Source organism: Mauremys reevesii, linkage group 8 (assembly GCF_016161935.1).
Source record: "Mauremys reevesii isolate NIE-2019 linkage group 8, ASM1616193v1, whole genome shotgun sequence".
NCBI classification, from domain to species: domain Eukaryota; kingdom Metazoa; phylum Chordata; order Testudines; family Geoemydidae; genus Mauremys; species Mauremys reevesii.
In genome coordinates, this window is record NC_052630.1 from 16,803,285 (window position 1) to 16,827,216 (window position 23,932).

The following is a 23,932-nucleotide window of genomic DNA, read 5'->3' on the forward strand; positions in this document are numbered from 1 at the left end:
CTCTCCCTAGACATCTATAGCTACAGTAGAATACAGCTATGCAACATAGCTATGGCAAGGTGTGAGTGACCCAGATCAGACTCTGCAAGTCCAATAATTCCCTCCCTCTGGACTCTTCTCATTGATTTTTCCATGGAAGGGATAATTCTCACATCCCACTCTACTTCTAACTTCTGTCTGAGATGGGGCTTTAATTTCCCTGCTCTATTCACTTCCAATTGTGTGTTCCAATCCAGTGCTTTTCTGATCCTGGAATCCTCTCTGTTGTCTTGCTCATTTTGCACCCTATCTAGTGCTATTCCCTGCCATTTTCCCTCCTGGTCCCTGTGTCTTTTTTTTTTTTTTTTTGAGCTGTTTCAGCTTTTACAACTGCCTTTTTTATTAGTAGCCTGCAGATAGTGAAGGGTAAGCTGCCCATCTGCAGGTGCCTTAGGAATGCATATTCTGGCACTTACAGCTAGTTTTATTTTATTGGATCATTTATATAATCTTACAAATATATTCTTGTTACAAGCTTTTGGTGTAATGATACAGCAGCGTTTTTCTTCCCATATATACAAATATATACATTTTAAAGAAAATGGCCTGTTCAGAATTTTATCTCATGCTCTTTAATCAATGATTGTTTTGATATTCTGAAGCTGTCTGTTTAAAAAGTGCTTGGAAGCTCTGCTGGCTGTCTTTATCCTAAGATTCATCTTAAAATGGCTTGGTTGCCCCTAGTGTTTTCACATAGAAATAAGTCAGAGTGATTCAGTTAATAAAAGAAATACCCTGTCTTCCTTTGCAATCTGTAAAGAGAATAGACTACGTGATTACGAGAAGCTTTCATTTGGCTCCCTTTCCTTGCGTACTGGATTGACAATACTTTCATTATGACGGGCCTTTAAAAAAAATCAGACAATATATTCTGACTCATTCACTCCTAGTCAGATGCTATTTCAAGTTGTATTCATTTCAGCACTAATAAAAAAAACCCACTCAGAATCATATCCTTGTGTTTAAGTTAGAGGGGTTTTGATTAATGTCTTCATTTTTCGTGGCCTGCTTAATTATTGATGGCTAGATCGTCAGCCAGTCCTATACTGTCCTGCAGAGGAGCAGGGGGGGTTAAAGCCCTGCCCCCATTCTCTCCCTCCCCCAATCCCTGTATGGCTGCACAGGACAGAGTGTGTACATGTAGGGAAACCTGAGAGGACAGGAAAGGAGAGATTGGGGAAAATGTGGGTCTGTGGCTGCTTCCCCTCCTAATAATAGTATATGGAGATATACCTATCTCATAGAACTGGAAGCGACCCCGAAAGGTCATTGAGTCCAGCCCCCTGCAGCAGGACCAAGTACTGATTTTGCCCCAGATCCCTAAGTGGCCCCCTCAAAGACTGAGCCCACAACTCCAGGTTTAGCAAGCCCGATGCTCAAACAACTGAGCTATCCCTCCCGTCCCTGCAGCAATGAGTGGAGCTGGCTGGCCACAGAGAGTAACAGACACTGCACTCTTTCAAAGGCACAATGCCTCCTAGACCTCCACCTGGGGCAGCATAGCCCCACTTGTGCCCAAACAAGGCCTGTGCTTTACGGGCACAATCAGGCCCAGGTTGTATGGCTCATACTTCAGATATGAGCTGCAGCAGCTATTTTTACATGCATGTTTTTCCATTACGTGCTTTGTCTTTATTTGACTCCTAAGTCAGCCCAACATCGCTAGGAGTAAACAATCCATGGAGCTAATTCATTCCTCTCGGCAAAATATCATTGAGCCAAAGGAACTGTGGCTTGACTGGAACAAGGAACACCTTTTCTAACTTATGTCCTGACCCTGCACCCTGATGTTCAATGGTATTTTTGCTGTTGACATCAATAGAAGTAGGATCTGGACCTTTGAGCATTTTCTCCTACTCAAACTTTTCTCCCTAGCACTTCTTCATGTAGCATTAAAAACAACAAATGACCACACAAGCCCCCCCCTTTTTTTTGCTATCGAACAATGTTGCAGAATGCACTTCTCACTAGAAATTCATATTAAACCCCTTTACACCATTATGTCCATATTATGGGCATTTAAATTGTTTGCCTTGGTTTCTAAGGTATGCATGTTCCACCCTAGCAGCTATTCCTTCCTGAGGCGCCGGCTCCAATCTAAATATATAGGCTGGGATTTTCAAAGTTGCCTAATTGAGTTGCCTCAATTCCCAAATCCCAGACATAATATCTGAGTGCCCCATCCTGAAAAGTGCTTTGTTCTTTTTCAGCAATCTCATCTTCAGAAGGCGCCTCAGAGTAAAAGGAAGCTGCATTCCAGGGCTTATGTGCTTAATGTACTTTTTCTTACCAATGTTTTCTAGATGGCCAAGGGATATGGCTGGAAAGTGAGGATATTTTGGTTGTGTGTTGTTCTGGTTTCATTCTTCCTGGAGGGAGATGATGACTATGTAGGAATATGTTCCCGTATCTCTTACAGGAGATGCTGGTGATGTCAAAACAATGAAAAAAGCTTTGTAGCACTGGGTGACTCAATGACAAATAGCATCAGCCTGTTTTTCAGCAAACTGTCAATTGGCAAATGTGCACGTCTAAAAGGGCACCTACCAGGCAGGTGCAAACTCCCAATGAACCTGGAGAAATGCCAGGAATATGTCCTCACCGGGTACTGATATATTAAATTGAGACTAACATTTATGATCTCTCACTCTTAGCTAAAACTGCATTATGTAATAACATTTCATGGCTGCATAAACTTATTCACAAAAGATCCTACCCTAAAGTGAAGGCTCAGGACAATAATTCTGCATCCCTTTAAAAAACTCAATAGGCCAAAATGATCAAAAAGGGACCTCTCAATCATCTAAAATGAAATTCTTCCCATATACGAGTAGCACTGGCCACCTCGGAGCCCCACCTCACAGATTATTTCCACTAGGAACACAGCACAGATGTATCTGAACTTACCCTGTATCCTTCAAACCCTCTTCTGGAGTGTTTCTCACTAGCCTCTGTCAGGGCGAGTCTTCCTAGGTTCTGAGTAGGAGACCGGAAGGTAGAAATTCCTGCCTATAGGTTTTCTGATGTGCAGCCAGAATCTGGTTTGTTGTTTGTATCCTAGATGGAAATGGGTAACAAGGACCAAATCCTGCAGTCCACAGGAGTTTTGCCAGAGTAAGGGCTGCAAGATCTGGCCCTAATAATGTAAAATAAACAGACAACATTATTTTAGGGTTTAAAATGGATATTAGCGAAGAAAATCATCCTAACTAAAAGAAAATCTGCTTTGGTTAACCCCCACCAATTTTACTGGTAACTTCACTGCTGCCAGTTTAATTGATTTCAGCAGATTTTGTCCAAATGCTTTAAACCGAAGGACTTATTTGCATGATGCCTGAGACGAAATGTTTCTGGACTGAACTATTGACCATTTAGTTATAGTTTGCACTCCATGATTGTCAGTTTTGACTCTGAACACAAATACCAGATGACAGTCATCGCCTGCAATTGCACGGATGAGGTCAGGGCTTGTGACAAAGAATGTGCAGAGGGAACAAAACCATTACATATGTAAATAAGAGAGAGCCACTAACCCGCTTTAATTTATCTGCTGCAGCTAAATGCAGTACAGGCTGCAAAGCAAGATAATGCTCCCTGTTCTAGTGGAGATAGTGCCGGGTAGCATCCTGTCCTTTCTTGGAGTAGAACAATGATTATGAAGAACAAAACCCCTCCTGTAATTTGTTTGAAGAATTTTTGGTAAAACTGCTTCAAAGGATGTCTCTAGAAGTAAACAAAAATGGTACTTTCCCAGTAGCGCTGCCGTTTGAGGAGATGATAATCCCCCCCGTCCCTTCCTTATGGCCCTTGTTATTTACCACTGCACAGATTGTATTTCTCACAGGTCAGTGGTGTGGGAGCTGCTATTTAGTTTGGGTTTCAGAAGTGAATGTGGCTCAAGGAAAGAACTATTGCCATCTCTCTTTGTGCTAATGATACAATTACTATGAGACAGAAATAAATGAAAAAGGCTGTAACTGGAACCCGATAGATCAACATGGGGGAAGGTTTCAAGAACAGCTATGTTTACCTGTATCTCTGTATGCTTCTTGTCCTTTGAATTACTCCCTGCTCTCTAATGTCATGATCTCAGCACTCAGCAATGAGCTACTTTGGATAGGCTGATCTAAGGACAGCAACTGATGGAGGAAAGAATCATAAGAAGAAAGTGGGCAATTCCATCAGATGATCTAGTGCAGGGGGTTCCTAACTCCCTGGTCAGATCTGATAAGATTGGTGTATTCATCTGATCCTTCTATGACTTATTCAGCTTCTCCAGACTGGCCTTTAAAAGAAAACCCTAATATCAAGATTTTGGAAATGGAGGCCTAGGGTTGAACTAACTAACTTCTAACTTTTACCAGCTGAGGATCTAGTCCAATGGGAGATGCTGAGAGCTCTGCAGTTTTGAAAATTAGACAACATATTTAGGCGCCTAAGTATGGATTTAGGAGACTGACTTTAGGCACTCATTTTCCAAAATCTTGGCAAAGTTCCTAAACCAGGATTTTCAACAAATGCTGGAGAGAGTTTGGCACGCATCTCACAATCAAATGCTCATGAAAATCTCAGCCCTGGCCCTTATTATACTGATGTGGACTATCCAAAACATGAGTTATTGCAGCACTGTCTTAAATTGCAAAGTAATTAAAGATAGGTAGGACACAATGGAAAGTTAGTGTCAAAACGCAGTTATGACATTTTAAAGTACATAATTTTTCCTATTATGCGCACAATGTGTGCACTTGTGAGTGCAAATCATGCAATTGTGCACACAAATGACCAAAGAAACGTAGTTGTATGCAGTGTAGTTGTAGCCATGTCAGTCCTAGAATATTAAAGGGAAGTAATATCTTTCAAAAGCTTGTCTCCCTTACCAACAGAAGTTGGTCCAATAGGACAGTGGTTCTCAACCAGGAATCTGGGACCCCCTGGGCAGGGCGCATGAGCAGGTTTCACGGGGGTTGCCACACAGGGCCAGCATTAGACTCGCTGGGACCCAGGGTAGAAAGCTGAAGCCCCACTGAATGGGTCTGAATCTCAGCCTGGAGCCCCACCACCCACAGCTGAAGCCAAAGCCTGAGCAATGTAGCTTCACTGGGGCCCCTGTGACATGGGGCCTCAGGCAATTGCCCCGCCTGCTAACCCCTAATGCTGGCCCTGACTTTTATATGCAGAAAACCAGTTATTGTGACACAGGTGGGCCATGGAGTTTTTATAGCATGTAGGGGGGGAGGGGGATTCAGAAAGAAAAAGGTTGAGAACCCCTGCAATAGGAGATATTGCCTCAGCCAACAGAACCAGTGATATTTCTGCCCTAAAAGGCCCCTGCATCATTTCCCCCCCCCAGTGATGCTGAATGCATGATGAACTTTGCCCTCTTCATACCCTTGACCTTTTCACAAATCTCCCCAATACAATCTAGTGAATGAATCTGTGGATCAAAAAGAGTATGAAGCTTTAACCTTGTATCTCTAGCCCATGGAAAATAATTAAAGATACAATTGGGTCTTTTTGCACACTGAGTTTGGCACCTTGGTCTGATGATTAACAGACAGGACTGGGAGTCAGAAGATTTGGGAATTAAAGCAATCTCTGCCACTTACCATGTGAATCTGGGCCACTCCTGCCAGCAGTCTCTGCCTTAGTTTCCCTGCGCATAAGGTTGGGCTAATCATACTCACCTATCTCTGTTATTAACAGTCAGGCTTAATTTATTAACATTTGTAAAACACTGAGATTCTCAGATTGAAGGTACAATGTAGTATTGGTAACCAGTACATTCTCAATGCATACAAACTAATATGTGTATAATAGACAATCTGCAAAATATTAAGGTATACCCATTGTAAGCACTGAATTTTATACTTGACAGTGCAACATCTTGACTCAATTCTCTGATAAATTAACTAATTGCATAGTTGCAGTTCTCTAGATTTTCTTGTTCTTTCATTTCTCTCCTTCTAAGTGCTTGGTAGCTGAAAAGTGTAAAGAAAATTATCAGTAAAAAAACAGATACCGCCCCGGATCCAGACACTCCTGATCTCTGGGCAGGGTCAGGGCTGGAATAGAACTTACAGCTTCAGCCCATTACTGGGCTGTATATTAGGAAGAAACAAAGGACTCACCTGGTTTGTTTTGATGGCTACAAGTCCAGAGTTCATAGACAATGAATTCAAAAGATCACAAAGACATAAAAGACATACTGCTTTGTAAAGTCATTTCCATCAATGGCACCGTCATTCCATTTTTGTAGTGCAGAAAGTACTTTGTATTCCAGGGACAACAGCAATGACTTTGATGGCAGCAGAAACAGTTCAAACTGTGCAGTTAAGCTCATTTAGGCCATTTAAACTTACATTTCTTAATGGCCCTTCACTACTTTCGGTTCCTTTTCTTCCTTTGGTTTTTTTTTTCCTCCCCTCTACAATTGACTACATTTTGAAACTGTTAAATTATACTCAGTAACCCAAGAATAATTGAGGGCAACAGGTAACAGCTTATTACCATAGGAATGGGGATACTGTGGGTAGCACTGATTATAATTCAGAAACATTTCAAGCAGAGCATTGGGTTGTGTCACTTAATGCTGAAATGGATAGCTCAGTCTTCAGAAAACAGAAAAGGAGGCACAGCCATTTTTCTTCTTCTTTCACATCTGTGCAAGCTAATTATTTGTATTCACTCAGAGCTAAATATAACCTGAAATACACTGGTTGTTTTATCTAATTCCGACCTTTTTCTGATTCAGCTTCTATGCCAGCAGGAGCCAAACATTTAAATTATTGATAGCTTGTCAGTCTCATACAGAGATGAGTTTTCCATACAGTCTCAGTTTTTTTCTTTGCTACTCTTAATTGAAAAGAAAATCTATACACGATAAAAATGAAAAAAAAATTCTGCTCTAAAAAAATAAATAGTATGAAACAGGTAGAATGTCTTATCCTTTCTAATGCCATATTAAACAGACTGACGCAAGCAAACTTAAAAACATAGTAAGTTAATTTATTCATCAGAATGGGAATAGCCATCAAATTAAAACACTCGTAAACTAAGAGACTATACGCGTAACTGCAAACAGACCTGGAATGAATGAAGTGCTCAGAAGGTATTGCTGAAATATCTAATATATTGCAGTGTTTACTGTCTTTCCCATCCTGGCTACTGAAATTAGAAAGGAAATGTATTCAGAAGTGTAGGATTCCAATCCAATCAAAACCAATTCATCATTGACTCTTGGTACATTCAAACTTTTGAAACAATATGTAACCGGAGGAGCTCTTCATGTATTGGAACCTACTGTGTGAGTTGACAGGGCTCAGCGCTTCACAGGTTTAATAACAGGAATTATAAAGCATATGGATTGTTCAGAAGAACATCCAATAGACTTTCATAATAATTGTATATATAAACTCTAGTTTCAATTTTTCATCACCGTGTATCTGGTCACCTACAAAATTAGGCCTAGATTCTGCAAATAAATATGCCTGCCCTTAAGTTTATTCACAATGGTAGCGCCAATAAATTCAAGGAGGCTACTCATGTGCTTAAAATTGAGCACATATATAAGTATTTTCAGGTTTGGGGCTTTACATACCTGATCAAACAGTGTGAAGAGATGTAGACTCCATCTCTCTCTTCTACATAGTCATACTGTGGTGATGGATGGCATTGTAAGAAGATTAGATAAATAGATAGACTTATACCAACTGAGCATGCTTGTTTTTCTTTGTTTTAAAAATACATAAAATCTCAGAATATTCTGATAACAGCGTGTGTGACTAATTTATAAACTGATTTTGAAAAGCAGGGACTGGGGGTTATAATAATCAGAAATAAAAAGTAATTAGAAGTTTCTGTTGGTGTTACAAGTAAGCGAAAGAATGTTTTAAAATGTGAAGCAGTCTTGCCAGATGACTTGCATTGCATCTGCTCTAATGGTAAAAGGGATTTGATGGGAATCACTTCACACTTGTTAAGAGTCAAATTCTGATCTAACTTGTCACCGTGTAAATCAGGTATAGCCTCAGTGAAGTCAGTGGTGTTATGCTGGTACAAAACCAGCCTAAATGAGAGCAGAATCAAGTCCCGTGTTTCATGATATGAATTGTAATGGCCACAAATAGAACTCTAAGGGCATTTCTACACAGCCTGCAGCAGTAAGCCTCCCAGCCCAGGTCAGCAGATTCAGGCTTGCGCTATCGTGCTAAAAAATAGCTATGCAGACATTGAGGCTTGGGTTGGAGCTTGGGCCCTGAAGCCTAGGGAGTGGGGTGGGCTTCAGAGCCACTGCTCCAACCCAAGTTCCAACTTCATATCACTGTCTACACAGCAATTTTCAGTATGGTAGTGTGAGCCCAAGTCTGTCCACTTGGGATGGGAGGCTTGCTGCTGCAGGATGTGTGTAGATATACCCATAAGAAACAAATATAGGGACAAATGTCCAGCCCAGCCTTAACCAGGCTTCTAGTGGAAAAGGGCTCAATCCTGCAAACACTTAGTCCTATGAATAATACTCTCCGCGTGGCTAGTCCCGTTGCAGTAAGTGTTTGCCAGATTAGGCATATACAATTTAGTATGATGTGAACCCAATCAGGTTCAATAGGAATGTAATAGAAGTCTAAAGATTTTAATCTAAACACTTATAGACTGCAATAGAAAATGATCTCCTTTCCAGAGGTTTCTTTGAACCATCATATGGAATTCTATAGCAGGAATATAACACTATAATAAATTGTATTTGGTGAATCAATAAAGTCTACAGAAAATCTGTCATTTTTCCATTAAGTTCCATAGAACTTTTCCAAAAGGGTGCAAACAGCGAGTTTATAAATGGATGTTTTATGTTTTAATGCAAATTCCCTTCCTAATAAAAAATGATGGGAAACAAAAATAGATTTTCTGTCGTAGATGGAATTGTTTTTTAAACAGAATGAATTCCAAACTTTTTCATGAAGCATCATCTGCTTTTTAACTATATATTATGGACATCAGTGAGGCTCAGTGAAAATCAATAGAGTTTGTCAATGAGTAAAATATTAAAACTAATGATCTGACCTATTTCTTATTTAGCTGTTGATTCCTTTATTTTTCCCCACAACAAACATCAACTTCCTGCAACAACATATAGTTAAAAAATCTTGTACCCTCTGCCCCATGATCCAAGTTATTGGACTGGGCTAAAATTCAGGCTAAATGCTTCAGATTAAGCTGTCTAGGGTAAAATCTGCTATGTACTTCTATTTTTCAAATTGGTTTGCTTTTGTTTTTAACTCAATAGGGAGCTTTGTTATGAATGTACGATGTACTGTATGATTCTAAGTAATCTGAACAATCAGGTCCTAGGCATGTCAAATTGAGCACCCAAAATAAGATTAAATTTTTGGCCTTAATCTCTGTGTGTCTCCATTGCCCATCTGAAAAATGGGGCTCATAATATCCCCTCATCTCACTGGGGTGTTGTGAAAATAAATTCATCGATGCTTGTGAAGCACTCAGATATTATACTGATGAATGCCATAGAAAAGCCCATGAGGAAATTAAAAATTCTGAATTCAAGTCAGGGTTTGAGTAGTGAGCTGTAAGTAATTGGACAATGGACATTATCACACATTGGACAATGAGGATTAAAAAATATTCAGTATCTGTTCATTAACTGCGCACCATCCATTCTGTGCACTGAAAAGGGCAGGGGTCCTGTGGAAAAAAAACCTGTATGTAATTAAGCCAGTATCATAATATTAAAGCCAGTATCAACAGGCATATGCACAAGGAGGCCTAATTAAGGTTGCACAGGCAAACTTACCTCTGACATTTCCTAACTTTTGAGTGTTCAGTTTTACAACTCTAGTGTTAAATACACACACACCAACTAACCAAAAAACAAACAACCCCTCCCACCCAACTCTCTCTTTACTTCAGTTTGAATCCATTCCAGCTTTAACTGGATGATCAGAGTGTGGAACATATAGTCATTTCACATTTTCCCTTTTGCTTTCTCACCAAAAAAAAAATCTATAAATACATCCAAGAGTTTTTCAGGACAAATGCTTCAGTGATCTTTCTCCTAAGTAAAAAATAATTTGTACCAATATCTGATATTGCACATGTTATTACACAATAAAAAAAACACACTGTGAACAGGTGAAGGTGTTTAGTAAATCAGCACAAAATCAATTTCAGATTCAACCTCCTAAAGGTTACTACAAATAAACTAGGGGGTTGTTTTAAAGACAGTAAAATACATTGATGCTATAGGCCAAAATCTATTTTCATTTACACTGGTGTAAATCTGGATAACTCTAAGCTCCAGTTGAGTTATGTGGATATAAATCTGTTAACTGAGACCAGAATTTGGCCCTTACTGTGCTTTTCCATGAGTTTTAAGCACTGTGCTTATTTTTTTAAAAAAATCAATTGAAGCAAGGCACCATGGACAGTTCCAAAATCTCGCAGCTCCATGGACAGCAGCTCTAGATCTTATTTAGCACCATTTATTGCTCCCTTTTAAAAGTTTTGTCTGCCTTTTTTATTACATTAGTAATACCATATCCTAACTTCCCTATTTCAGCTAGAGGACGTTGCAAGTGTTTGAAAGACTAGAAAAGTGATGTCACAGAAGGCCAAAACAGGAGCTATAGGGCTCTGTCTTCAAATAACTAGTGAGAGGGTTTGGACTCTAAGGGCACAAACATTTTTTCCAATGCATTTCATCTTGAAACCAAGATATCTTTAGAGGAAGGATGGTTTATTGGTTAGGGCACTGTTTGGGAGTTAGTGATTTAATGCCCTGATCAGCCACAGACCTCCTGTTTGACTTTAGGCAAGTCTCTGTTTCCCATCTGTAAGAAATGGGGGTATTAATACTTTGCTATTTTACAGGGCTGTTGTAAAGATAAATACAGTAAAGACTGTGAGATGCTCAGATACTATGGTAACGATGTGAGTATCTTTGATAGTGTAGTCTTAGGCCCTTTTGAAAATTTTACTCTAAGTGACTTAGATGCCTACGTCCCATTTTCAAAAGCGACTTAGGCACCTAGGGCCAGATTTTTAAAACACAGACATTTTTGAAAATTCTATCCCTTAGACTCAATAGCCCTTCCACCTTAAGTGTCTCCAACAAGGTCTTCCAAACACTGGCAGTCTCAAATAACCTATCTAGCAAGCATTCAGAGATTCCATAACTCTTGCTAATTCCTCTTCTTCCTTTAGATCCTTTTCACCGCCAACATCATAAGCCCCCTCTCCAAGCAGCAGGTCATGAACCCTCAAAATGCCTATTTCATTGAACATCAATATTTTAATTAAACTGGTGCCTTGACACTCAAAATGTGTGGCGTGTTGGACATCATTTTGTTAATTAAAAACCTGAAGGAGACTCATCACAGAGTCAGACAATGTCAGCTTGTTCTTTCAAAGCACCATCATGAGAGTGTAAAGAGCAACACTGCAAGCTTCCATCATCTGGGTGCTGGCAGTTATCATGAAACACAGCTCTGGAGTTTATTGCAGCTAAGCAGTGACTTGAAAAATTAGCTGCATTAAAATACATAATACATTATCACTTAGTTGCAGTCCATTAAATAGGCAGACTTATCTGAGTTCAGATTCTTTGTGTCCATTTTATTATGGATTAAGCAGAATTGCAGGAGACAGTCATTATGAAGTTTTGTCTATCATATTCCTCTCATACAGCAAGATGAAATGTTTGTGTGTGTGTGTTTTCCACTAGCAGAGCGTTAGACATATTTAGTGCCATTTTCCCACAAAAAAATACTGTTTTATTGAAACCACCATTTTAAAGGGAAAATGTCATTTGAATGAAAACTTTTAGTTTTCCCATGGGAAATTTCAAACCAATAAATTTTTCATTTGAAATTGACTTTTTGAAATAAAAACGAACCTCTCTAATAATTTTGGTTTTGGTTTAACGTATTTTAAAATGTTTTTATGCAGCAAAATAGTGTGTGTGTATGAATATATGTATTAACCAAACCCTAAATTATTTTGCACTTATAGAGACATTGTCAACCAATCTAGCACAGAACCCATGATCAATTCCTTATCAATTATCTTTTTTTTAAGTCCAGTTTGTTTACAGATTTTTTTTATCAGTTTAAGATCTAATTCTCCATGGAAACCGATTATCTAGACATATGATGTGAATAAAAAAACAAGGAAAGAAAATGTTGTGATGAATGTTTCAGGTGAATGCCTTTGATGTCAAAAACACAGAAATAGGTATTAAGATAAAACCTCTGAATACAGAATTTTGTTTCTGTAGTTTTAGGTCCCTGATCACCAGCTAACCCTTGGTACTTCTGAGAGCTTTATATTTAAAATTAAAGAGGAATTTGGCAAATGTATGCTTGTAAACTCTGGAGTCAGGGAATACTGACCTCTGCTATGTGACAGGGTGTAGTTATTTATAACCCTGACCTGTGTCCTATGTTACGGGTTAGGAGGCAAAGACCAATCTCTTCCCAGCATCTGACCACATTTCACACACTCAAAAATGCAGATTTAAGGATTTGTTCCCAATGAGTTCATGGGAAACCTTTTTGTGAGCTTCTAACTTTACAGAGTGGGTAAAGTGGAGATTCTGAGACATCAGCAGGGATAATCACTGGACTAAAGAGATATCAATAAAGGCCTAATTCTGACACCTTTGCTCATGCTTAGTTTTTCACCATGCTCTAAATGAACAATAATCTACTAAATCCATACAAAAGAGCCAAGGATATACAGGATGAAATCTTGGTCTCATTGAAGGCGGTGGGAGTTTTGCCACTGACTTCAGTGGGGCCAGGATTTCATCCACAAACTATAACATGCACATTAATTACAACGTACAAAATAGATCTTGAAAAGCCAGCAGTGTATTGTAAGTTGCCATTATTATTATTAATCAAAATTCTAAAGCCCTCATAAAAAAATCAATGGGTTCCTTGTGGAGAAAGGTACTTATCGGAGGACAAAGCAAGGATATAGCCCCCTCTTTCAGCAGGATTCCATCAGAAGGTACCTTGCAGCAAACCTTTGCCTTTGCTGAATTTTCAAATGCACTACTAACCCTTTCCCCTGATGTTTACAGGAAAATGGAGAACATGCTGATGCAGAATTAAGAATAGGTCTAGCAATTAACTCACCTAGTAAAAGCCTCTGTGGAAAACAATTCTGTTTTTAAATCATTAATAATAAACATGCATATTAGAGCTGGTTAGGGTTTTTGTGAGGCAGGGAGCTTAGTTTTGCACAAAAACTGGAAAAATATTGATTCCCCCCCATTTAAATATAAAGCTCTTTTCCAGTGTGTGTGTGTGTGTGTGTGTGTTACAGTTGGTTGAATATATATATTCAACACACATACTGTGTATATATATATTTAACCAACTCTAACATATTATATACATATAGACATGACACAGCAAAAATACACAGTTTCTTCCTGAATGTGCAGCTCAGAGTATGATAAATCATGGGAAGAGGGAGGAAGAAACTCCCTTCAAAGAGATATGGTCCTTTGATTTCTATTATATGGTTATGTCGCTCTCCTCATCTGTTGATGATAAATTATTTAAACAAATTGTAAAGACATGCATGACACATCCATATACATATTAGAGCTGGCCAAAAATGTTTATATATATACATATAAAATGTTTATATATATACATATATATAAAATCCAGTTTATATAGCTTATAGTGCCTGATGCCCAGTGGTGTTTCTAAAGTGAGTGGCATCACTTTGCTGAAAATGGAACACTGCTCCTATTGACCTAATATTAACTCTGCTAAAGATGCAACTTTGTGGAAATCCACTTGAACTGTCTCCTACCCAAGATGCTAAACCTGAGGTCAGCCCAAAGCTTTTGGCAAAAATTATCATTTTATTACTTTTTATAATAGGTTAATGAGAATCAAGTGCTGTGGGTTTTATACTTCATAAAATCTCATTTAAAAGGACAGTAACAGACAGCTTAATGGCAGCAGAAGCGGAAATAAGAACTAAAAAGCCGGTGACAGCATAAATGATGAAGAAAAGACCAGGACTGTTATGTGTAGGAAGGTGGGTGGTATGAGAGGGGAGAGAGCAGTCCAAGAAACTTCTCCGTTCCATGTTATTTTTCATATTATTTAATATTTACATTACAGCAATACCCATGAGCTCCAATAAAAATGGGGCCACCGCTAGACACTATAAAAAGACACAGTCCCTGCTGAATGATACTTTTGCACTTATACAGAACCTTTCAGATGAGCAACAGCCTTTAATTAAGGCTCATAAAAACCCAGGAAGGGAAGTATTGTTAATGCTCATTTTACAGATGGGAAAGTGAGGCACGAGGAGGTGAAGTGACTGTCCAAAGGCACACAGCTAGCAGCAGAGCTGGCCATAGAATCCAGAGCTAAGATTTAAAAGATTTTACAAAACTGGATAGATACATTTTGGCGCCTATATCTGTATTTAGGCATCTAAATAGCCTGATTTTCAAAAGTGCCAAACTGCTATTGAAATGAGATTGGGTGGATGCTCAGAATTTTAAAAATCATTCTACTTATTTTGGTGCCTAAACATGGGCTTTGGAGCCTAATAAAATTTGTTGAATTTTCATGTAAAAAGGTCTTTTTATTTTTAAATGGCCTTTTTTCAAAACCTAAACTCTTCACAAAAAGCCACTGACATTATCAGAATATACTGATTTTTGTGACATTTTCAAAAAGACTTTTTAACTGATATTACAATTGGGAATGAATCCAGTTTTGTATTAAAATAATTTTCAATATTATTAAGAAAACATGGGTTTTGATAAGCAAAATATGTTGATCAGAGTTTAATAAATGATTTCAATTACAACTCTGGTAAAAAATGTATTAAAATATCCCTAACATGCTACAGAAAAATGGAGAATTGCTTTACTTTGAAGCCAGTGAAAGGAAAACACCTTCAGCATTTTCTGACATTTTTCACAAAATTCTTTTCCTGTTTTTTTCCAGCTCTAGAACTCAAGTTTAGGTACATGAGCTACAATTTTCAAAGTAGCCTTATGGAATTAGGCAATCAGGTATTCTGCTCCCAATGTTGTACTCTAACCTCTAAACAACATCTCTCTCTTTTGAGACCTAGGTTTTTCTGCTACAACTAGATAATAGACATCAGATGCATGGCTGTACTCAGAATGCCTATCATTAATATTAAAGAGGTTACTCATAAATACTGGTGTAAATCAGAAGTAGCTCCAGGGAAGCCAGTGGACTTATTCTGGTTTCACGTAGGTGTAACAGAGCACAACGTGGTCTTCCATTAATATTTACAGTCATCTATTACTATTCTGCTGTCAAAATCAATTGTTATCAGACCTTTAAAGGTCTATGTTCCCAACAGTGTACAGCAGTGTTTGTGAGTTTATTATGAGCAGATTATACTTGCTGGGAGTGAAACTGTGTGACCTTTGAATCTAAAAGCAATTATTCTATATCTTGAGTTAGCTTAAATCTCCACTCTCTACCACTCTTACTGGAGAGCTGCAATAACCACATTCACTCCCTCCCTTAAAATTAAAGGAGCTAAAGACAAATGATAGGTCTCCACTAAGTTTCAAAGAATCATAGATATAGACATGGAAAAGAGTTATTAGGTCATACAGTCCAGCCCCTTGCCAGTGCAGGATTCTTTGCTTTAGTATTGCTCCTTCAGGCATCTGAACTATATCAAGGCAAGACCATAACAGACTCCCATTAGTCCCATTAGTTACCTGAATCAATCCCATGTGCATGGAGGAAACTAGACCCTTTAGTCTTTTGCCACAGAGTTTCTTCTGGCATTGGACCTTTGAAAGGAAAGGAACAGGCAGAGTTAAATAATGTTTGTAATGCTGATTATACAAGTAAATTGGATGTATTTTCTTCTTGTACATTTATGCTTAGCATGGAATTAGAAAGGGTTGGATAAACATAGCTAACTCCTTTCACAGGTAATCACAAACTAACTGTACTATGATTCCCCAGAAATCTCAGTCAATTTCTCAGTTTGTGTATGTAGGAGAGAATACATTTGAGGAACTCATCAATTCAGAATGAAAAAGCAAGACCCTAATTCTGATCTCAATTACTCTGGTATAAATCAGGGATATCTCCAGTAATACCATCGGGCTTGATTTTCCTCTCACGGCAGCTTTACAGCGGTGTCACTACAATGACTTCATTGGAGTTGCTCCTGACTTATGCTGGTGTCAATGAGCGGAGAATGAGGCCCAGTTAAAACCAGCACTGTAAGATCAGAATTAGGCCCCAAAACTTTATCTCTGACCAGCGCTTGGAAGATTTTTTTCCCTTTCTTTCTTTTAAATAATTTGTGGGTCTATTACTTTATAGTGATGTTTGGGGAAATTTGATGACCTTGAAAGGAAATCTGTAAACTCTGACATTAACAAACAGAAAAATCAATTTCATTAATGCAGTAGGACTTTTTTCCCCATTTTATTTAGGTGAAAAATGTTTGCACATGAAGCATGGTCTTTGAAGATTTATTAATCTCCTTATCTATGAGGCACAAATAGTTAGAACTTTCCATTAGGTGCTGAAGACATACTCTGATGGACACTATCATTAAGCCTCAGGCCAACAACCTTTTCTCTGAGGTAGGCAGTTTAATTGTTAATAAACCATTGTCTGGCCATGCTGAAAGAAATGCAGAGGGCAATAGATGTGGTCTAATTAGGCCACAACTTAATACACTTAAAATAACAGAGAGCCCAGCAATAAATGAACAGTGCAGATCATCATCATTTCTTAACCATTTCCACATCATCCCCAACCTGGTCCCAGGCATCTCATAGCTGGGACCCTTCTGTCCCTCCCTTTTATGAGGGCTAAGCGGGGTGAGAAAAAGAGGAAGGTTGATTCTCCACTATACAAGTTGTAGGAGCCCTGAACCCCCCTTCCTCAGGTCCCTTAAGGGAGGCTTTTGTTTAATGCTTTTTCCAATCCATTTTATCTTATAACCGTACCCCTTTAATTGCACCAGACATTTGCCATGAGTTTTATGTACTAAGACCAGTACCAGGTTTACAATGGTGCAGTTGCGCTGGACTCACACTCAGAAGGGGCCCATTATGTCTGGTTGAAAAGCAGACCTGGCTGTGTTCGGTCAGCAGTGCTGACTGGACACTAGAAGTCTGGTTACAGGAGTAACCGTGATCAGCCTCCCTGCTAGGAGGACAGGAAGAGCAGCTGTTGCTGCCTGGAGGAGCTGCAGCTCAGCTGGAGAGAGAGAGAACTCACTCCCAAGGACCCAGCTCCAGAGGAGAGAGGTAGGTATAGGCTCCATGCTGCCCTGGGGTGGGGATCCTGTCTGCTTTTTATTTTATTTTTGCACTGTAAAAAGATAAACAAAAGAAAGAGTATTTTTCAAGTCACCCCATACAAATACTGTAGTGCAATCTCTTTATCGTGAACATTCAATTTACAGTTGTAGATTTTTTTTGTTACATAACGGCACGCAAAAACAAAACAATGTAAAACTTTAGCACCTACAAGTCCGCTCTTGATTAGCCAATCACTAAGAGAAACAAGTTTGCTTACATTTATGGGAGATAATGCTGCCTGCTTCTTATTTACAATGTCACCTGCAGGTGAGAACAAGCATTCATATGGCTGTTGTAGCCAGCGTTGCAAGGTATTTATGTGCCAGATCTCCTAAACATTCATATGCCACTTCATGCTTCCACATGTAGTTTGCATCTTTTTTAACCTTTTTACAGTGTTAATATTTGTAATAAAAATAATAATATAAAGTGAGCACTGTATATATTGTACTCTGTGTTGTAACTGAAATCAATATATACTTAAAAATGTAGAAAAACATTCAAAACATTTATAAAAAAATTAAACTGATATTCTGTTATTTAACAGTGTGATTAAAACTGTGATTAACTGAGACTATTTTTTAATCTTGTGATTGTGATTTATTTTTTTAGTTGTTTGACAGCCCTACTTAGCCAGTTTTTAATTACATGTGTGCCATGTTAATTTCATACCAGTCTAAAATGTCCTGCGGTACCAACTCAAATGACTTACAGAAGTATATCATGTTGACACTATTACCACTATCAACCAAATTTATAATCTCATAAAAAAAATTGAATGAAAATGAAATGAAAACTGGTGGTGGCAGTAATTAAATCCCACCTTCCTTTCCTAAAATGAAGATTTAAAATACTTCTAGTTTACAATACAGCTTGTTGTCTTAAATCATCCCATAAGATATATTAGAGGAAACTGAATAACGTCCTGCATCTTCACAAGTTTCAGTGATGCAAGACAAATGTTCAGGATAAAAAGAGACAATTTACCTTGTTCATCTGCTTTGTTTTACTACTTTTGTCTTGATTTGCATGTAAACTGCTTGGCTAAACAATGGGATAACGACGCGAACTACTGTCCCCTTGTTCTGTTGATGTAAAAACACTGGAAGTACTAGTTCTTAATTTTCAAAGTCCTAAGTGGATAATTATTGTCCAATTAGACTTGGTATTAATCTCACAAGGACCATAAAATGGGAATACTAAAATTTACTTGCAGAGAGTTATTGTGCAGATTAATTCATTAATATTTGCTCAGCACTGTGAAAATTAAAAGAATTGCATAGCAGCTAAGTATAATCATTAATAATTAATCATTGTTAACACTGTTTTTATATTTACGACCTTAGAAACTCAGTGACTGGTTTGCATATCTGCTGCTTAGGCAATATCAGGGGGCACCTCTATGTGTTTATTTCATATAAGCACCCAAAACCTGGATTCTTAGCCAAACAGTTTGAGTCATGATTTGACAACACTGGAGCTAGAAATCAGGCACAAACAGTCTTACTTGTGGCAATAGTCACACATCTGCTCCTGCTCTTGGTTAAAACCTGGAAGTAAAGAGACATGCAAAATCAAATAGAATAGTTAATCCGTCTTTTTCTAACCTCTAATGCGATTCAGTTCAGTTTTTATTCCAGTTTCAGTGACTTTATATATTATCTGAACTGCTTCACCTATCTCTAATTCTTTGTAGTACAAGAATAAAAAAGGCAACAGCTCTTCACCTCCGAGCTTGGTGAGTCTCTATCTTGTCCCCATTTGTCTGAATGACATAATCACTGCATAATTTGGCAGCAATTCAACACTGGTATCACTCTGTGCACTAAAGAGCCCCCAAACTGGAATACAACTGAGGTGTACCCACAACCTGTGAGATGGTAGAAGGGAGAAGTTTGCACAGAAAGTGGTTCTATTACTGCAGGGGATAGTCATCCCCTAATTTCCTTCAAACCTGCGAAGGAAAAATGAATTAAGCTGAAATTTTCCCTTATTCTCTTCCTTCCTAATTCATCATTTTCGAACAATAATAGCTAAGGCAACATCAGATGCATGACCATGCTGTTTTCTTAAGGGACGATCTCATTTCTTCAAAGCGGAGCTTTGAGTGGCAATTTGAAGGTGTCACCTGCACAGTGGCTGTGCTGCTGAGAATAATGCAACTGGAGCCCAGCAGTCATATGTGAAATTTCTGCAGAAGTTTGTGAAAGTTTGAACCTGTACAAAACTGGAAATGGAGGGAAGAGTCCTTCAGCCAATGATGAGAGATGAACTCCACTGAAGGTGAACACGTCGCTCCAGATTTACGTTACAGTAACAGAGATAAGAATCTGGCCTGGTAATTTTACATGTAAAATATGTCTCCTAACTCCCAACCTTTCTTATTTTTTGCAGTGTGTTTTCTTTACACTCTACCTGCCACTTGTATACAAGTGAGCTGAAACATAGGAGTTTTCTGCTCTGGTATTCTGAGACTATAATAAGGGTTTCAGCAAATAACAGAGAAACTCATAATAACACATATGAATGGTTTACGTCAAGGATCCTCTCTGAACTGAGTAGTGTATATGATTTCACTCAGTCTATGGGCAACAACATTGACAGTTACTCGCTCATTATAGCTGAGGGTTCACTACACCCTCAAACACAAGGATTTCCTTGTCAATATGGTAATAAAATAGAACATAATTTGGATTCACTTTAATGTAGCACCTTTTATATTCAGAATGGTTTGCTAAAATTAGACACAGTAGTGGTAGTGCAAATGCTGTAAGCATCATGCATTCAGCATCAGCTCACCACATTCTTGGACATCAGAGAAAAAGAAGAGAATAAAAATTAATATTGTTCAAGACAAGCACTGCTCTTTTCAGAATTTTTCAGCTATGCTTAACTTTCCTTTGGGCAGCCACCAGAGAGAGGCCAAAGGGAGTATGGTATCCTGTGAAAGATGAATTGCCATGTCGGTACCATTGGCTCTGAACCCCAGCCCTACTCTAGCACTTGAAACCACACGGGTCTGATCCAGGGAGAAGAACTTGATGATATCTCTTCAGTGTTTAACCCCACTGGTGCTAGAGAGAATCTGAGTACAGCATCACCTGCTCGTGTGTTTGATGCACATCTATATAATCATGAGCAGATAACTGATAATGGCTGATTCGATGAGCACGTATAAGAGGGAGGCATGTAGTCCTCCATTCAAGTAACCGTTTTGTTTCTTCTAATTATGCATCATTGTTTAAAGGCTATCACTGTGAAGCTTTGTTCCTATCTGCCTTGTATTTAGTATGCCATTGAAGGTTTCTCACTGAGCAATTAGCAGCTGTAATCCAGACCAGTTTCCAATATCCAAGAAGAATATTTAATTGACTCACATCACAGAGTCGGACACATACACCCCTGCAAAAAGATTCAGCTGACGCACCAGTAGTGGATATAGACAGCAGTCTGCTCTGGAACATTTTATGATAATTGCGCACAGAAGATGCTGTATAGAAAGAATTGCATTAGGAGAAGCTGGAATTATGCACTCAAAAACACTTCCAAGAAGTGGGATTTGGGAATAAAGTGAAAAAATATGTTGGTTTTCAATTTAAAATATTTCTTCTAATTGCTATGATTGTGACCCAATGGAAGCTATTAAACTTGTTCAACAGCATGCCACCAGTGATGAATTAATACTTTTTGTTGCCCTGAAACAAATAATGTTGCCCTCCACACACCCCATCCACCTAAAGATAGGAATTAAAAAACATTCCCCCACACCTTGTATCTTAATCTAAGACATCAGTGGGTCATAACTAAGGCTACATTTATGTCACGGAGGTCACAGAAGTCACAGAATCTGTGACTTCCAGAGACCTCTGACATTTTCTGCTTCAGCCCCTGCGGCCTGGGACTGGAGCTGGCAGCCAGCAGGTTCCAGCAATGGGTGACAGCCTTGCAGCAGGGGTGGGAGGGGGGCACATGGAACCCCACAGCTCCCAGCCACCATGGTAGCAGGAGAAACCATGGAGCTGCAGCAGCAAAAGTCACAGATAGGTCATGGCTTCCATGATTTTTTGTTTATTGCCCATGACCTGTCCATGACTTTTACTAAAAATATCCATGACAAAATCTTAGTTATAACAAAACACAACTGAGTATGTTAAGATGGTGGTTTTGACCCATATGTCCCAAAATTCTATGATTCTAAAATGACCTGGGACCTATCTCCCAAGGCTATGTCTTCACTGCAAAAAATAGATATGTTTTTCCATTGATTTAGTTAACTTGACTCAGCTATCACAATATCAAATCCTAGTGGAGACAAGGCACAGATAGTTTTCACCTCAGTGTACCTCAAGGTAAACCCCAGCTAGAAGTTCTAGGTTAACCTCATGCTGTTACATCTAGATAAAAACGTACCTGTGATTTGTCTCCACTAGGATTTCACCATCTCGATTTTATTGATGTTAGCATGCTTGATGAAAAACCCACCTTTTTTGCCATGAAGACATAGCCTAAGGTACTGCCCCTCATCTCCTGACATACTACCAGAGTTGCAGTCAGAGGAAGTCTCTGATGAGCTTAAACCCATTTCAGGAAAAGAGGGGATGGGTGGCCAGGTGTTCTCCATATGGTCTGTGATGCAGCTGCTTGAAACACAATTTCCATTTTGTGGGGGGAAATTTGCCATTTAAAAAAATTTCATTTCATTTCATTAAAAAACAAATTTTTCATTTTGAAATGTATTTATTTTAATATGACTTTTATTTCATGACATATCAGAAGTACTGCATAATAGGACACATCACATTATAACGTCATATAATAGTCAAAATATCCTGACCTATCTTATTATTTTATTTCTACAATCATTAAGGGCAGCTGCTACATAGTACTGATTCTGACCTTATTTTCTAAGGTGTCTGCTGTTTGTGTTGCAAAGAAACAATTTGACACTTTAATCTAGAAAATAAGAGAGGCACTCAATGTACTAATTAGAGGAGCAGCTGTTTTCAATATCCTAGAAAAATGATTTCAGACTAGCACAAGGATGCGGTTAAGAGGTATGGGTTTTGGAATCTGATGTACTGCTGGTTGATCAGAGATTGAGTTGGTTGGACATATTAAATGGCTTATATGTTTACATAGGTTTTTGTTTTTGCCTGGGCAATTTTAGTTGAGTCCTTTTGCAGGCCAACATTCGGGCGCCCTGTCAGTCACTGAAGTTTTAAATGAAAGAAAATAACCCCTGCCACTAACAGCGGTAATAAGTGTTTTTATTTATTCCTTAATGTATAAAATACATTTTTAGAAAAGTTATTTTAATCTCTTTTATCTTATTTAAACAGTGGATTGTTTCCCTTGGCTTACGGTGGCCCAATCCTTGTTCCACGTGGCCCAGAGGTAAATACATCAATGCCTTTCAATGTTACAAACGGAAATAAAACCAAACACATTTTAGTTATTTCTGCTGCCATACTTTTTACTATTTCTATGGCATCTAAAAGCAGCTGTCTGCTCTTTAAGCCCAATGGTGATATCCTCAGCTGATATAAATCAGCAAGAGTCCCATTGAAGTCAATGATGGATGCCAATTTACAGCAGCTTAGGATCTGGTTCCAACTCTATATTACAGCTGCATGCTGCCTTTTTGATAAAACACCTGGACTAGTGCCCAATACTCTGATTGTTAATTAGTAGGTCAGTACCTTTTTCCTTGCCACATGCTATGGATTTAGCAGATTTCAACTAGCCAGACAAATGCTGATGTGGTAAATTAATGTTAATATTTTCATACAAAGAAAAGCTAAATTGTCTCGAGTATGCTACATTCCTATCTGGACTGTAGCAAAGTGATCTGACTAATGGCCAATAGTTTGTACACTGAAGAAAGAAGGCAGTGATTAAGTAATTCTCCATCCCTGGAATGTCCTACCAACAATCACTTGAAATGAAAAGATCTATAGACAGAAATATTTTCATTGGTATCTGTAGTGCTGCTTATCCAACAAGAAGAGATTAATCTGGTGGCTCATATAGGTACAGCAATAACACGTTGACAATTTATTTATTAATCAAACCTTATTGGTATCATATTTCCAGTCTAAAAGAATACACCATTAAAATAATGAATAGCACAACTAGAGCTGCTTGAAATTGCAATTATTCCTTGTCCCATACTCCCCTCCTCTAACAATCTATAGATGCAAAGTTGGGCTTGTGTAGATTGAGTGCTGCAGCTGTGTTTAGAATCTGGGGTCGGAGTAACTATGTACATTAAAGCTGAATAGTAATGGGAGGCCCACTGCGGTGTAGATGACATTAGTATGAACAGCAGGCAATTGTTCATTAGGCTTCAACCTACCATTGCTATGAGTATCACATGAAATAATAAACTGTCATTTAAGAGCTAATTGCCAAACATTTAATCTGAATATCATGCTGGCTCTTCTGTGTAGATGAAGAGATAAAAGAGCTTGGGAAAGGGAATCTCTGTTTAACAGAAAACACAGGTGGTGTATTAGCTTCAAA

The 23,932-nt window shown here is 38.5% G+C and overlaps 1 long non-coding RNA gene across 1 annotated transcript; it reads right to left on the reverse strand.

The window, feature by feature from the left end:
• Positions 1-9,159: 9,159 nt before the first annotated feature.
• Positions 9,160-18,952, reverse strand: LOC120369697. The gene is made up of 3 exons (XR_005583346.1): positions 18,918-18,952; positions 15,800-15,874; positions 9,160-9,735 (listed from the first exon to the last, which is right to left on the reverse strand). It is a non-coding gene; the product is annotated as an uncharacterized LOC120369697 (long non-coding RNA).
• Positions 18,953-23,932: the final 4,980 nt, after the last annotated feature.